The 12,778-nt window shown below is 40.8% G+C and overlaps 1 non-coding gene across 1 annotated transcript; it reads right to left on the reverse strand.

The window, feature by feature from the left end:
• Positions 1–455: 455 nt before the first annotated feature.
• On the reverse strand, positions 456–557 carry LOC114021524. The gene has a single exon (XR_003566047.1). It is a non-coding gene; the product is annotated as a U6 spliceosomal RNA (small nuclear RNA).
• Between the last annotated feature and the right edge of the window lie 12,221 nt (positions 558–12,778).

The following is a 12,778-nucleotide window of genomic DNA, read 5'->3' on the forward strand; positions in this document are numbered from 1 at the left end:
CATGGAGCCCCAGTGGCCGTTACTCCTCCTAGGAGCAGCAGAGACATGTTGCCGCTTCTGGGGAGCTACGTGGAGCCAGGTAGAGAGCCTGCCGACCCAGCACCAACCGAACTTTTAATTTCTATTGGGGGATATCAGAAATGCTGGTTCCTAGAGCTTTCTGGTTAGTAAAGTGCCAGATAACAATATTTATTGTATTTTCTAGTAGTGAAGACATAGCCTAAGTATACCCATCCCCTCAGCATCCTCCTTCCTTTCTTTTACTTACTTATCAGAGAATATCAGGATTGGAAGGGACCTCAGGAGGTCATCTAGTCCAACCTCCTGCTCAAAGCAGGACCAATCCCCAATTTTTGCCCTAAATCCCTAAATGTCCCCCTCAAGGATTGAACTCACAACCCTGGGTTTAGCAGGCCAATGCTCAAACCACTGAGCTATCCTTCCCCCCACCACCCAAAAATATGGAATGCTTCACGCATTTGGTGTCATCCTTGCACAGGGGCCATGCTAATCTTCTCTGTATCATTCCAATTTTAGTATATGTGCTGCCGAAGCTCATATTTAATTGCCTGCAACTGCACCTTGCCCAGTCGTATAATAATATTCATTTTACCAAATAGATTAATAATAAGGAAGAAGTTTATTCAACATGATGTGGGCTCACCTTGATCACTTTGGTGTACTCCTGTTCCCCACTCTTTGTTTTTTGTCTATTTAGATTACATGTTTTGGGGGCCACTGTTTGTATAGTGCCTAGCACAATGAAGCTCTGATCATGATTGGGGTTTCTAGGTGATACTGCTGAATAAATAACAATATTACATTACCATTCTTTAGTCGAAATCAGCTCTCCATTCCCTAGCTGTCGCTAACACAACTTTTGGCCACACAGCTGGCTTCAGTAGTTAGGTGGCACTTGCAGTTGGCCAAACAATACTACATAGTTTGCCACAGAGCTGTGAACCACAATTTTCAGATATTGGTCTGCCACAGCAGCACTGAATTTAAAGGACAAAAGATTTAGAGCATTTATCAGTTTCTTACTGAGAAGTTTTCCAACTGTTGGTTTAGTTTTCCACCACTGATGATGAACCATCTGACTCAATCATGTGCATAAATCAAGCTGAGGGAGATAGATCACTGTTAAGGGGGAAATCCTCAGCTTTAGTTCCTTATTAGCAAAGATAGTACTGCCATGTTGTGCTTTTATTGGTAATTCAAGCTCTATGCAACATACAAATTGCATCCAAGAGAGTTATTTACTTACTTCTCACATTCTGTGGCACATATAGACTGCCCTTCTGTTGTCTGTGGACCTCTTCTCTTCCCAAGGAAAAAACTTTAAGAGGGTGGGAAAAGTACGCTGAGGATTTTTTTGAACACATTAAGTTGCAGAGTCGCTACTGTATTCTCAACCCCATTCTGGAGGGTGGTATTTTTGGCCATGTGAAAGGGCTGGGGAGCCTGGAAACCTCATGGAGCTGCTGTGGGGAAATCCAGTTGCATTCCTACTGATCTCAGAGCATCTGCTAGGAGACTCAAACCTTCGCAGTACACCTCCCGTGACCCTAGCAGCTGCTCACTTGGTACAATGCTGGCAGCGGCTCCACCTCCCCTCTGCGCGCACAAGGAGTAATAGCCGTGCTTTTCCAATTAACACTAACTGGCATGGATTTCTATTTACAAATCTACTAGTCCCTGAGAAAAATCGCACTACTCCTGCCTCCCGAAAAGAAAAACACTGACTTTCAGACACGTGGAAAAGTGTCTGAGCTCCGTGGTGGTGGTGCCGCATGTTGAAGAGCAATGTGTTTCCCTTCTCCCACCCACCCCCCTTTTTTTTATGGTTTTGGATCATTTGACCCTTGATTTCCCACTCCTTTGCTTCCCTAAGTACCCCAAACCAGAGGGGAAGTCTAGCTCTGCATGATTATTGTTTGTGCACTGTACTATAAGGCTGCAGATCATTTCCTCTATATAAGCCCTCATTTGTCAACTCACTGCAAGTGCTGTAACTATAAACAAATTCTAAACATCCCCCAGACAAATGCCACTCCATCTTTAGACATTAAGGACACATCCTTTGAAGTCAGGATCCAAACTGCTTTCTTTATAGCAGGCTGAACACTAGAGCAAACTCGGAAGTACCAGCACGTTACTGCAAAAGATGAGAGTAGACAACTTGGAGAACAGCGGTGATGATACGAGGTTACCAGTGGGTGCCTCGTGCATTTTTAAACTCGTGTCAGGAATCAGTGATAAAACATCCTTCTTGGTGTTATGAAACTGCAAACGTAAATCACCAGGAAACCAAATAACCTAAGCAGTGTGAACACTCTAATGCTTTTTTTGCACAGTAGAAAAGATATACCAAACTCCAAGATATGTCCTTTTGTACAGCAAAACTTTAATTAACAGCAATATATTGCACTTAGGCCTGACAATCATGAGTTTTTTTTCTAATGACAACTTTTCAGTAAATAGTTTTGGTCAGATAATTTACTATCCTTGGACAGTATTTTACTGAGTGAAAAGAAAGGGTCTGATCTTCTCAGAAATACACACAGAGCACAATAACTAGAGATGTGTGTGAGTATACTATCAAGTCATGAACAGATCCCTAAGTGTATGAAGATAACTGTAGTGTGGTAAACAAAGTTGAAAATAAAGTGATGTATTTTTACCGTGGGATTAGACAGGGATTAGCGTAATTCGATACAGATATTGTATGATGAGGTGAGAATGTTATGAAAGTCCTGAAAGAAGGATTAGATTCTCAGTCTAAAAGTCCAGGATGTCTTAGATAACTTTATTTTTCACTAATGCTGCAGCTGTAAGATGTTCTTGGTATCCATGCTGACCATACTGATAACGGATGATCTGTACATTTTCTAAGAGTCCTTTGAACTAATGGATACTAAAACTTCATTTATGAATCTCTAACCTGTTGTATTCCTCTGCAGTTCACAAACCTGAAATCTGTGGCCGTCCATCAGTGTTATCAAGTTCCTTGACCATATGAAATTGATCATTACATTAAATATTCCAATGAGGAGAGAGTTGTAGATGTGAGTTTAATTTCATAGTTCTTGCATTTGAAAGCAACTCTGATGGTTTGTAAAGATAAAGTGTAGAGAACAAAAATCCATGTAAGCAGAAAACTAAAAATAGCAAATGGTCCCCATATTTATATCTCAGAAGTCAGAATACAAATAAACACCCTTGGTGAAAACACATCAGTGCTTCCAATTAAGGCAATATAATTGCATTCTTTGAAGTGGAACAATGGAAAAATCTGACAATCCATTGTATTAATATGTGGCACAGACTTCAGAGACATATAAAAATACATTTAATCTGTGTAAGGCATCTGCTACTATATATTTTTTGCATAACATTTATGTAGTGTATGTAAACACACATTAGATAGATAAATAGATATCTAGATAAACATGTTACGGAGCAGAATGAAATCTGGTGCACTCTTTTGATGCAATTCAGAAACCATTGCTTTTCTAACTTAAATTTAAGATGTAAAGAATTCAAATTTCTAAGTGAATTTTTAATACCTGTAAAGGGTGCTAAAATGACAGCCTTCAAGTCTAAAACCCTTTGCTTATGACCAAAAGAGACTCTTGCTGCCAATGGTGTAATGTAAACTTCCCCAGGCCATCACCCAATAATGTGCCTTGGATTTGGTGGATTACATTTAAGGATTAAACAGTCTCCATGTTTATTCAGTCTTTTCTCAGTTTTGAATTTGTTTTAATACTTCTATCAACTGTTTGAACAAATTATTGGTGAATAATAACTTACTACTGTTCAACTAGTTTTTTAGATGGTTCAAACAATAGAAATAGATTATTCTTGGTTTTTCCTACCATCTTGAAAATTTTTTACTATTTGATGAGCTGTTTAGTGAGATCTGAGGCCAAAATCTAATGAACCTGATGTGGGTGCTAATATCTCAGTCTCTGGCATGTTTGGTTTTGATCCTAGAGTAGAGCTTTTTACAAATTAAAATTCTCAAACTCAGATGGTTATTTTATTTCTGTAGTGTACTTTTTAAAATTGATTTAAAAAGATACAAACTATAGCTATTCTTTCCTGGTGTATACCCTCACTAAACTATTCTGTACTGATGGTATTGGTTTAATCACAGTGTGATACAGAACATTACCTTTACTCTGGACAAGAAGGCAGTTTGCTAACAAATGAGTAATTGTTTACTCTGCCTATTTAACAGTCTGACAGTTGAGGCAGTTTGTTCAAGATAGCTTTCAATTATCAACGGGAGTCTGGGCTGGGAGGCCATTCTAGGCCTTCTAGTGTTGACTGCAGACTTCACACTAGGAAGGATGAGGAACATAAGCAAGCACATGAACCCACTTCAGGTGAGTTGTCTAAATCCTTGATAAGGTCTCTACAGTATTTGGCCCAGATTCTCCTTTGCCTGGAACTGAGTAGTCATTTAGACCAGTGCAGAGTGAGTGTAAAGCATATGTAAGATACTACTTCTGATCTGGTAGTGTTTTAGATGCACTCTGTACTCATCTTGTGCAGCATGGATGACTGCACAAGACTCAAGGTGGAAGAGGATCAGGCTTTGTGAGCTGAATACTCCACTGCAACCAGTGTCCATTTCCAGAAGCTGAAGTGGGGGAGCTCCAGCCACTTTTTGTGACTTCTCAAGTCTGAGGCTGGCCAGTTTGGCCCTTTGTTTATTTTAGGGCCATGGCCCCCTTCCCTGAATTCCTCTGCACACGTAGAAGAGGATGCTGCCAAAAATGGCTTCCTGACGAAGAGACTAGAGCAAGGCTCAAGGCTGAGCCCTGTATGTCCTTGGGTGATTGGCATGCCTCTTGCAGTTCATTGAAAGACCTGTTGGAGATAAAGTAGATCTGCCCATTTTGTGAAGAACACCTGGAATGGGAATATTAGCTCAGAAGATGAGGAACAATGGCACTGTGTTCAGAAGAGCAAAGGAACTTTGGTGGCTGCCCCACCTAGAGCAGGTCATTGGAAGAAGATGTGGTGTATACTGTTGCATTTGCTGTTTCTGCCCCTGCTTCCCTCATTGCTGATTCTGCCATGGTCACAACAGCATCTTCCCCTGCTTTCCATTTTAAAGGAATTTTTAATATGGCTAGAGGTTTAGTTGGTTCTGGTAGAAATGCCAGGTGTATTTTGATTCAAAACACTCCCTGCAACACCTGAACAATTCTAAATCTATAAAACAAAAGCACATTTGCAAAGTATTTTTAAGAATAATTGCTCCGTATATTTGTTTGGCACAGATTTTAGTCCCCAATCAATTGTCCTTGATTATAGATTGCCCTGCATTTATTCCTGATCATTTCTTGCCCATACAATGCTCGATGTTACTGTAGCTGAAATTTTGGCAGCACAGTAAACATTGTAATTCAACCAATATGTTCTGCTGACATCAAGCGTCTCGTTTTTTGTGATTGGGGCTGGATTAGCTGACCAACACTGAAATTCCCTATTTTTCCACCAAACTCATGCTGCCGGGAGGAGACTGAGGGGAGGCACGAGTTTCACCAGCTTTTTATGTACCTCAGCCCCTCCGTTTTTAAACCTCAACTTCTAGGTTGAGATGATACTTCTGTCTCCACAGTCCTAGGATAGCCCTGCACTTTCAGACATTCATCATGCATTGGGTTTTTAGTCTTTCAGAATTGTTTAAACACAGCTCCCTACTCTATTACAGAGTATGCCTGGAGGTGGTAGCAATTGTTCCCTACTAGACTGTACAATAGGATCCTTAATATCCATTGTAGTAGGAGGAAAAATATTACAGTATTCTGAACAAAATGAGAAATGCTTAAAGAATTTATCTGCAGCCATAATTTGTCAGGCAACATTTTGTGTATGTTTGAAGAGGCTTTGAAACAGGGATCATATTTTCTCTTCTATGGATAGTTCCCATATTAAAATACTACTTTGCCAAGGGTTATGAACTTTGCACCAGATTCTGACTACAGTTATATTGGTGTAAATCTGGAGTAATACCGTTGATGTGAATGGGACTACTCCAAATATACATAATTTTGAGAGATGAGAATCTGGCCCTTTGTATTTCAGAATCAGTAATATGGTGGCAAGCATCCTGTCTGTACTTTAGACTGGATGGGCTTGTGAAAAGGGGTCAATGTCAGAAGTACCGTGAAGTAGAATCACAGGTGAAGTAATAAATCCCAGTGAAGAAGCTAGGCTCTAGAGATGAAATAGTTTTACAACTGGCCAGAACACACAAATAATAAACATGCAACTAACTTCATCAGCTTTCTCCAAAAAGTACGAGAAGTAAATTATTTTTAAGCAATGTAGCAAAATTTATTAGGCGCTTATAAATATCCATTTGTTAACCTGTCATAGAGAGGGATATTAAAAGCATATGGAAAGAAAGGAGTGTTTTGATGAGGATGTGATGTATTTATTTTGTTGCCATAACACCCAGGAACTCTGTGGACCACAACCCCTTTGTGCTCAGCACTGTATAAACACAGAGCAAAAAGACAATCACTTTTCCAAAGGGCTTACAATCTAAGTAAGACACAAGACAACAGAAGGAATAGATACCATGAAGTGAATAAACTGTGTGAACTTCATGCACACAATGAAATTAGCTTTTTAATACACTTAAGCCTAACCTGAGGTTAAGATTTTAAAATTTAATGGCCCAGATAAAACTGGAATCTATACTCTGTTCCCTAAGTGCCTCTGATAAGGGGGTTTACGCCACACTAGCCTGCATAGGGTTACAGAGGTTATGAAGTGGCCAGCTAACCTGAAGGGGATTAAGTTTGCTAAGAAACCCTGGTTGATGATGGAGCCCGGATGAGAAGGGGAGGCTAGTATAAGGCAGGAAGTTGGCAGCAGAAAGGGGCAGTAGTGAGGAAGTGTGCAGTCCCTCCCTGAGCATTAGAAAGGGAAATGCAGGGGAGTGAGTACAAACTGTCGGAGCTGTGCTCTGAAAGAAGGGTTTACATAGAAGGGTTATGGAGCAAAATCCTGGGAGGTACGAAAAGGCTCATGGAAATGTCAGCCAGGTGGGAATTAGCAGACCTTGGCTGCTGATTATAGGATCCCTGAAGTAGCCGGTGGGACTGGGTTCCCCAGTGGCTGGTAGGGGAAGTGGGTATAGTTGGGTCAGTGATCTGGCTAGAGTGTCAGCCACATAGGAGCAGCCAAGCCATGAAGAGAGCATGTAGAGTTGCAGAGAGAGAGGGACTGTGGGAGTTATGAACAAGTGACAGAAGTGGGTGTCGGACCTAGAAGGAGCTAATCCTCAGAGTTGCCAGGAGGGGGTACCCAGCAGTGAGTGAACCCTGTGACAGAGCTCAAGAATTCAGTCTGGGTAACATGCTGCGTTGCATTTGCGCTCAGACTGTGTGTACTTACAGCATGGTCCCATGAAAATGAAGGGGACCTTCTCAGTGTCATTACAGAGGCAGAACAGTTCTTGGTGGCTTGTACATGAATGTGGGTTCACATTCACATTTCCCGTTCTGGACTCATCACAGACATCTTAATTTCTGAATCTTTTTTGTTCTTTATATTAATGTTGCTAATTAAGGCTGGCTGTATTTTCAAGTAAGTACCATCAAACACTGTTAACTGAGTTTGTTGACCCCTATGAACCAAAGAATGAACATGTTTCTCTGTTAACTCCTCGCTGCTGGGAGGGTAAACACAAAACAAAACACTCCCCCAGGTGAGCTTCACAGAACACTTTCTCGTGGACCATGTCTGTGGATCGCGAATTGGATGCAGATACAAATTTTGTATCTGTACAGGGCTCTGGCTATAACCCTTTGTGGACTGCTGCGTGTGGCGCCTTTTCAGTATTATGACTACTTCGTAGTTGGAAAATAGAGATGAAATATTTCACTGAGCTGAAGGACCAAAGTGAAATCCAAATGGTAGTCAGAGATAAAACACCTTGAACACCATAGTAGATGGGACCAACTCTGGCTGAAAAAACATCAGCCATGTGTACCTGTACCTGGGGGTGGGAAGGGAAAATAACAAAAGAAAAATACAAATACTGTATACAAAATAAATGGGCTTGACTTCAAAATAGGTGAAATAAGCAAAATCAACTATTCCTCCCACTGTGATCACAACCAATCAATTGTCTTGAATTGCAATGCTCCTTTTCTTTCCTCCCTCTTAGAATCTGGGCAGATGCTGAGGCCTTGGAGAAAGGTAGTGACATTTATAAAGTCCTAACTCCATTTCTAACCCATCTCTTATCAGGTATCTACTGGGCACATTCACAAGGATCCCTCTTCTTTTTTAATCAAAACCAGAGCTGCCCTAATCCAATGGAAAGATAATTCTGACAGTAGATACAGCAAAACATTGTCTCCCATGTAAGATTTCATCTGAGAGCCTATGGTTGCACCAGGACTGAGGTGTCTTCCACTGTACAATGCCCATCAATTTTGCCAGCTGCCTCAATCAAATCTCGTTACATAGTTGTGGCAGACCTCTTTCTTTCTTTATAATTTTGACAGACATTGATGATTTTAAACTTTTTTTACATTGTTTCAATTTTCAGTTGTGGAAAATTATGGGGGTGTCAGTCAATGGCGGGGTCAGACAACTTTTTAATGCCCATAGATGTTGATATTCAAAAAGTTAAAGCTTTATCTGTTAAAACACTAATGGGCAACATAAAAATATACAAAGTAAATAGCCTTAAATCCAACTAAGATATCAAGCAGCATTTTTCGTACTTTGCCTTTCTGTATATTTCATTATCGATGAAAATGTTTTCATCTTGTGTGTGTATAGTGAAATCAATGTTTATTGACATGACTGATAAAAATGTAATCCTTCCAAGCGTAACCTTAAGCAAGTGTCTGAATCTGCTTAAAGTTTTTTTTATTTTATTCTTTTAATCCCATTCTGCCCAGGCAGAATTAAAAGGTCTTTGTTTTTATTTATTTTTAGAAAAACAGCCATATCATAAAAATGGGGGTGAAATATTAAATGTTTTGCTTTTTTGAAAAAACAATTTAGGGATTGTTTCACTGGGTTTGCTGCCTGTGAGAACTTTTTGACATACCTATGGTGGCTGATTCTCCTGGGAACTATAAAATCCTGAGGTACTCATTCAAGCAGAAGGGGATAGTAATTTGGATGCCCAAATTATCATAGTATTGAGAACACACTTGAAATCTGAGACCTAATTTGAACTCTTCACGCTCATTGTTGCATTCTAAATTAACTGTAGCCACTCAAGAACATGTTATGGCCATCGGAGTGGACAGCCATATGGAAACATCTGGTCATTACATAGCTGTGGCAAAAAGTTAGAAAATATTAGAATAAGAAAAATACCCTTCAATATTAATATTGCTTACATCTGCCTAAAGTGCCACTAAGCATAGGCAGTCAGGCTAGAGATGCCAGCCCAGGGAAGATCAGTTGGGCATGCCTTTATTTATTCATTCATTCTTGTAGTGCCTGAGAACAAGTGGCATCCCATGGCACTAGAAAGCAATAGCTTTAAAATGTTGAGGGCCAGAAAGAAACATACTCTATAGACAGGTTACTTAACTATTTGTGGTATTCTTGCACTTTCCTTTTGAAGTGTCAAGTATTGGCCACTATCAGAATAGAGCAGCATGTCTGGTGATGTATAACAACATTCAGGCTGTGAGAAGTTGAGGAGTTGAAATCCAGTGGGTCAAAACTAGGACAAAACTAACAGATCACAGATCAAATTCAAGACTTTATTGCTCATCTAGGGGAAAGGTACCTTATCAATTACACAGCATTCACTTCCTGATAATCCAGGAGGAGTTTGTATCCAATTGTTCAAATATTAAAGTTAACAAACTATTAAACCATTTTATGCTGCCTTTTAACGATAAAGGGGTGTTCCTGACTGAGCAGCTTATGAGGTCTAGGGGTTAATACAGCAAGTACAAATATGGACATTTTAATTACTCATGTGCTTTTTTCTATCCTCTGTAATAGCATAGAGGATTCAGAGGGGGTTTTGGCATCAAGTTTGAAGTGTGGACACACTTGTCCTTGTTTCTTTTATTGGCTTGGGGATTTTCCCAGTGTAAATCCTCTTGGATCTTGACTCTACAGATTTTTTACAAATGTGCTACAACAAACTCCTTGTTTTCAGTCTGAATCCAGTCTTTTGTTTAGTGAGGGCAGGCAGATTAGACACACATCTGAGTGACCTATTGTGCATTGTGAGAACTGTTTGATTGAAAAAAATATATAACAGCTGCTTAATTTAGGAATATGCACTACAGGACCAACCATTTCAGCATGGCAAGCAGAAGACTCCTCATTCATTGCGTTGGCATGGCTTCCTCATGTTGTCGTTGCAATAGGAATCTTTCTTTTGGAGTTAATTTAGAGCTTTCTGACAAGTGCCGGATCGCAACCCTGGAGGCTGAAGTACAGTATTTAGCTCTAGAACAGGTGCAGCAGCAGCCGTGCAAGCTTTTACCCAGCTCGCCCACTAGTTTCATCGTCCCTCACAGATGGGGGCACCTTCAGAGTGAGAGTAGTTCCGTTTCCATGCTTTGTTGTATTTGAGATTATCAGCAATCCTGCCAATTTGGAAGTGAGCCCGTGCACTAGGGACTGGACTGTGATGATCAACCCTGTTAACGTAGACCACTGACTTGCCAATAGATGGCAATGACATTTTGTCACAACGGAGGGCAGGGGGGGCGTGAATCCAGGTCTCCAGATCCCAGTATAGCAAGCTGGTTTTTTATGGATTTCATTCTTAGGTGCCTAACTGTCCCCAGTCAGTGTGTAGGCTGCCTATGTGCCTAATTCAGGGTTTGTGAATCTCTGTTCCTGTGACTTTTTCAGGAACCTGGGGGGGGAAAAAGTTAGGTGTTGTGATGCTGAGTGTTGCATTGCCAAAGTCCCTTTGTGGACCCTTGCCTGTACCATTATATATGGATCCTGAAAAAATTATTGGAGCTTTTCCCATCAGTCTAATGTGAATACAGTTAAAACAGGATTACTTATAGGCTTGGTAATATAGGCATTGAATGTGACTAAGGTTATCCCTTTCTTTTCTGGTTCTTTAATTGTTAAATGAAACGTGCATGTTTGGTACTCCAAGTCAGTGGAAAGTGGTTCACTCGCAATCTGATTGTACTAGTCTTGGGCCCATTGATGTCAACGGTAGAGTTCTGAGTGGCTGATCTTTAGTGCTTGTGCTTAGAAAGAGACAACAGGGTTAAAACTCATAAATATATTTCATCAAATTTTCCTAACCTGCAACACTTTAAATTACTAAGTGAAGAAATTTTCAAAACCTGATTTACTTTCCACCTCCAATATTGCGTGTTCACTTTTAGCACTCTATGCAGTGTGTACAATGAAAAGAGTGCCACTTTCTGACTCCCATGACTAGAACTGCTGCAGTGTTTGGGGTTGTAAACAATGCAGAGGAATGTTAAGAACCTAACAAATTGCTCTAATGATTCTGTGTGTGTATGTACAAGTAACCTGCATTTTGGCCCTAAACAGGCCTCAAAACTCCTGGAGGAGTATAATTCACCTTTATGCAGCACGCCACAATTTAAGCCCTGAGTAGAGGATGTGCCTCCTGCTGGCCCTCTACACAGGTGACTTTTGCCCTGTAATGGAATATATGGGTCTCACATTGAGCAACACAAGATTTAATGAGCTACTGTGGGCTCAGTCAGACCCACCACAGCTGTGAGATGTCAGGCCTGGAGGGAGGAGCTTAAAGGGAAATTGAGGGCAGCTGGCAGGGACCAGAGAGGAGAGCACACTTCTAGACTTCAGTTCCTGGACAGAAGGCTGGCAGAAGGCAAGAGCGCCTCAGATGACTGACGGTTCTTCCCTGAAGGAAGGGATGGTCTAATGCTGACTCTCCTTTGATAGGACTATTTCTTCATATTTAGCCTGTGAGCCTAACAGAAGGCATCTGAAGAAAGAGCCTGTGGGATGATAGCCCCTCCTGGGGCTGAGGGGCTATTTTAGGAGTCCCTGGAAGGTGGAGGTTCAAACACCTGGTAGGGTTAGGTGAAGTTGGACCCTGGGAAGGGAAAGAAGGGGAAGCTCCCCCAGAGGCACCTAATGTTTAAATTATGCTAAGGCTCCTACAGGTGAGAGAGAGAGATCCCTAGTAGAGGAACTGACTTTGTCAGAGTGCATGGGCCTGGCCTGGGGGGGCCTCCTGTACAGGGAACCTAGTGACACACCCCTATAAGAAGGAACAATTTCATGACGTGAGCTGTTACTCCATGATTAGGTGAAAAAAGGCCTAAACTGCAAAAATCCAGGTCAAGCTCAGAGCTTGTCCAAAGGGTAAAATTTGGATTTGGAGTGAGGTTTGGGCCATCTATCATGTTTGAGTGTTGATATTTTTAAAACAGTGTTTGTACCCAGTATGGTCAGAGAAGAAATAGACATATGCTTATACAGTACTCCAATGGAGAACTGGAGATTAAGAGAAGTCTTCAGAATAATATGTCTAAAATTAGCACAAATGCATACATCCTACAACTGCAGTTTGCAAAAGGAAGATTTCTTTGTGTGTGTGGGGGGGACTAAGAACAGACTCGTGCTTGAGCATAAATGAGAATTGAATTGACAAGTCCTGCAATTATCTGGGTTACAACAGTCATGTAATTAGTATTACAATAAATGTGCAAACCCAGGATTATTAAAGAGAATACAATTTTTACTGCAGCAAAAACTAGTGACAGCAAGGTACTAAACCACAAGT

Source organism: Chelonia mydas, chromosome 8 (assembly GCF_015237465.2).
Source record: "Chelonia mydas isolate rCheMyd1 chromosome 8, rCheMyd1.pri.v2, whole genome shotgun sequence".
Lineage (NCBI taxonomy): Eukaryota > Metazoa > Chordata > Testudines > Cheloniidae > Chelonia > Chelonia mydas.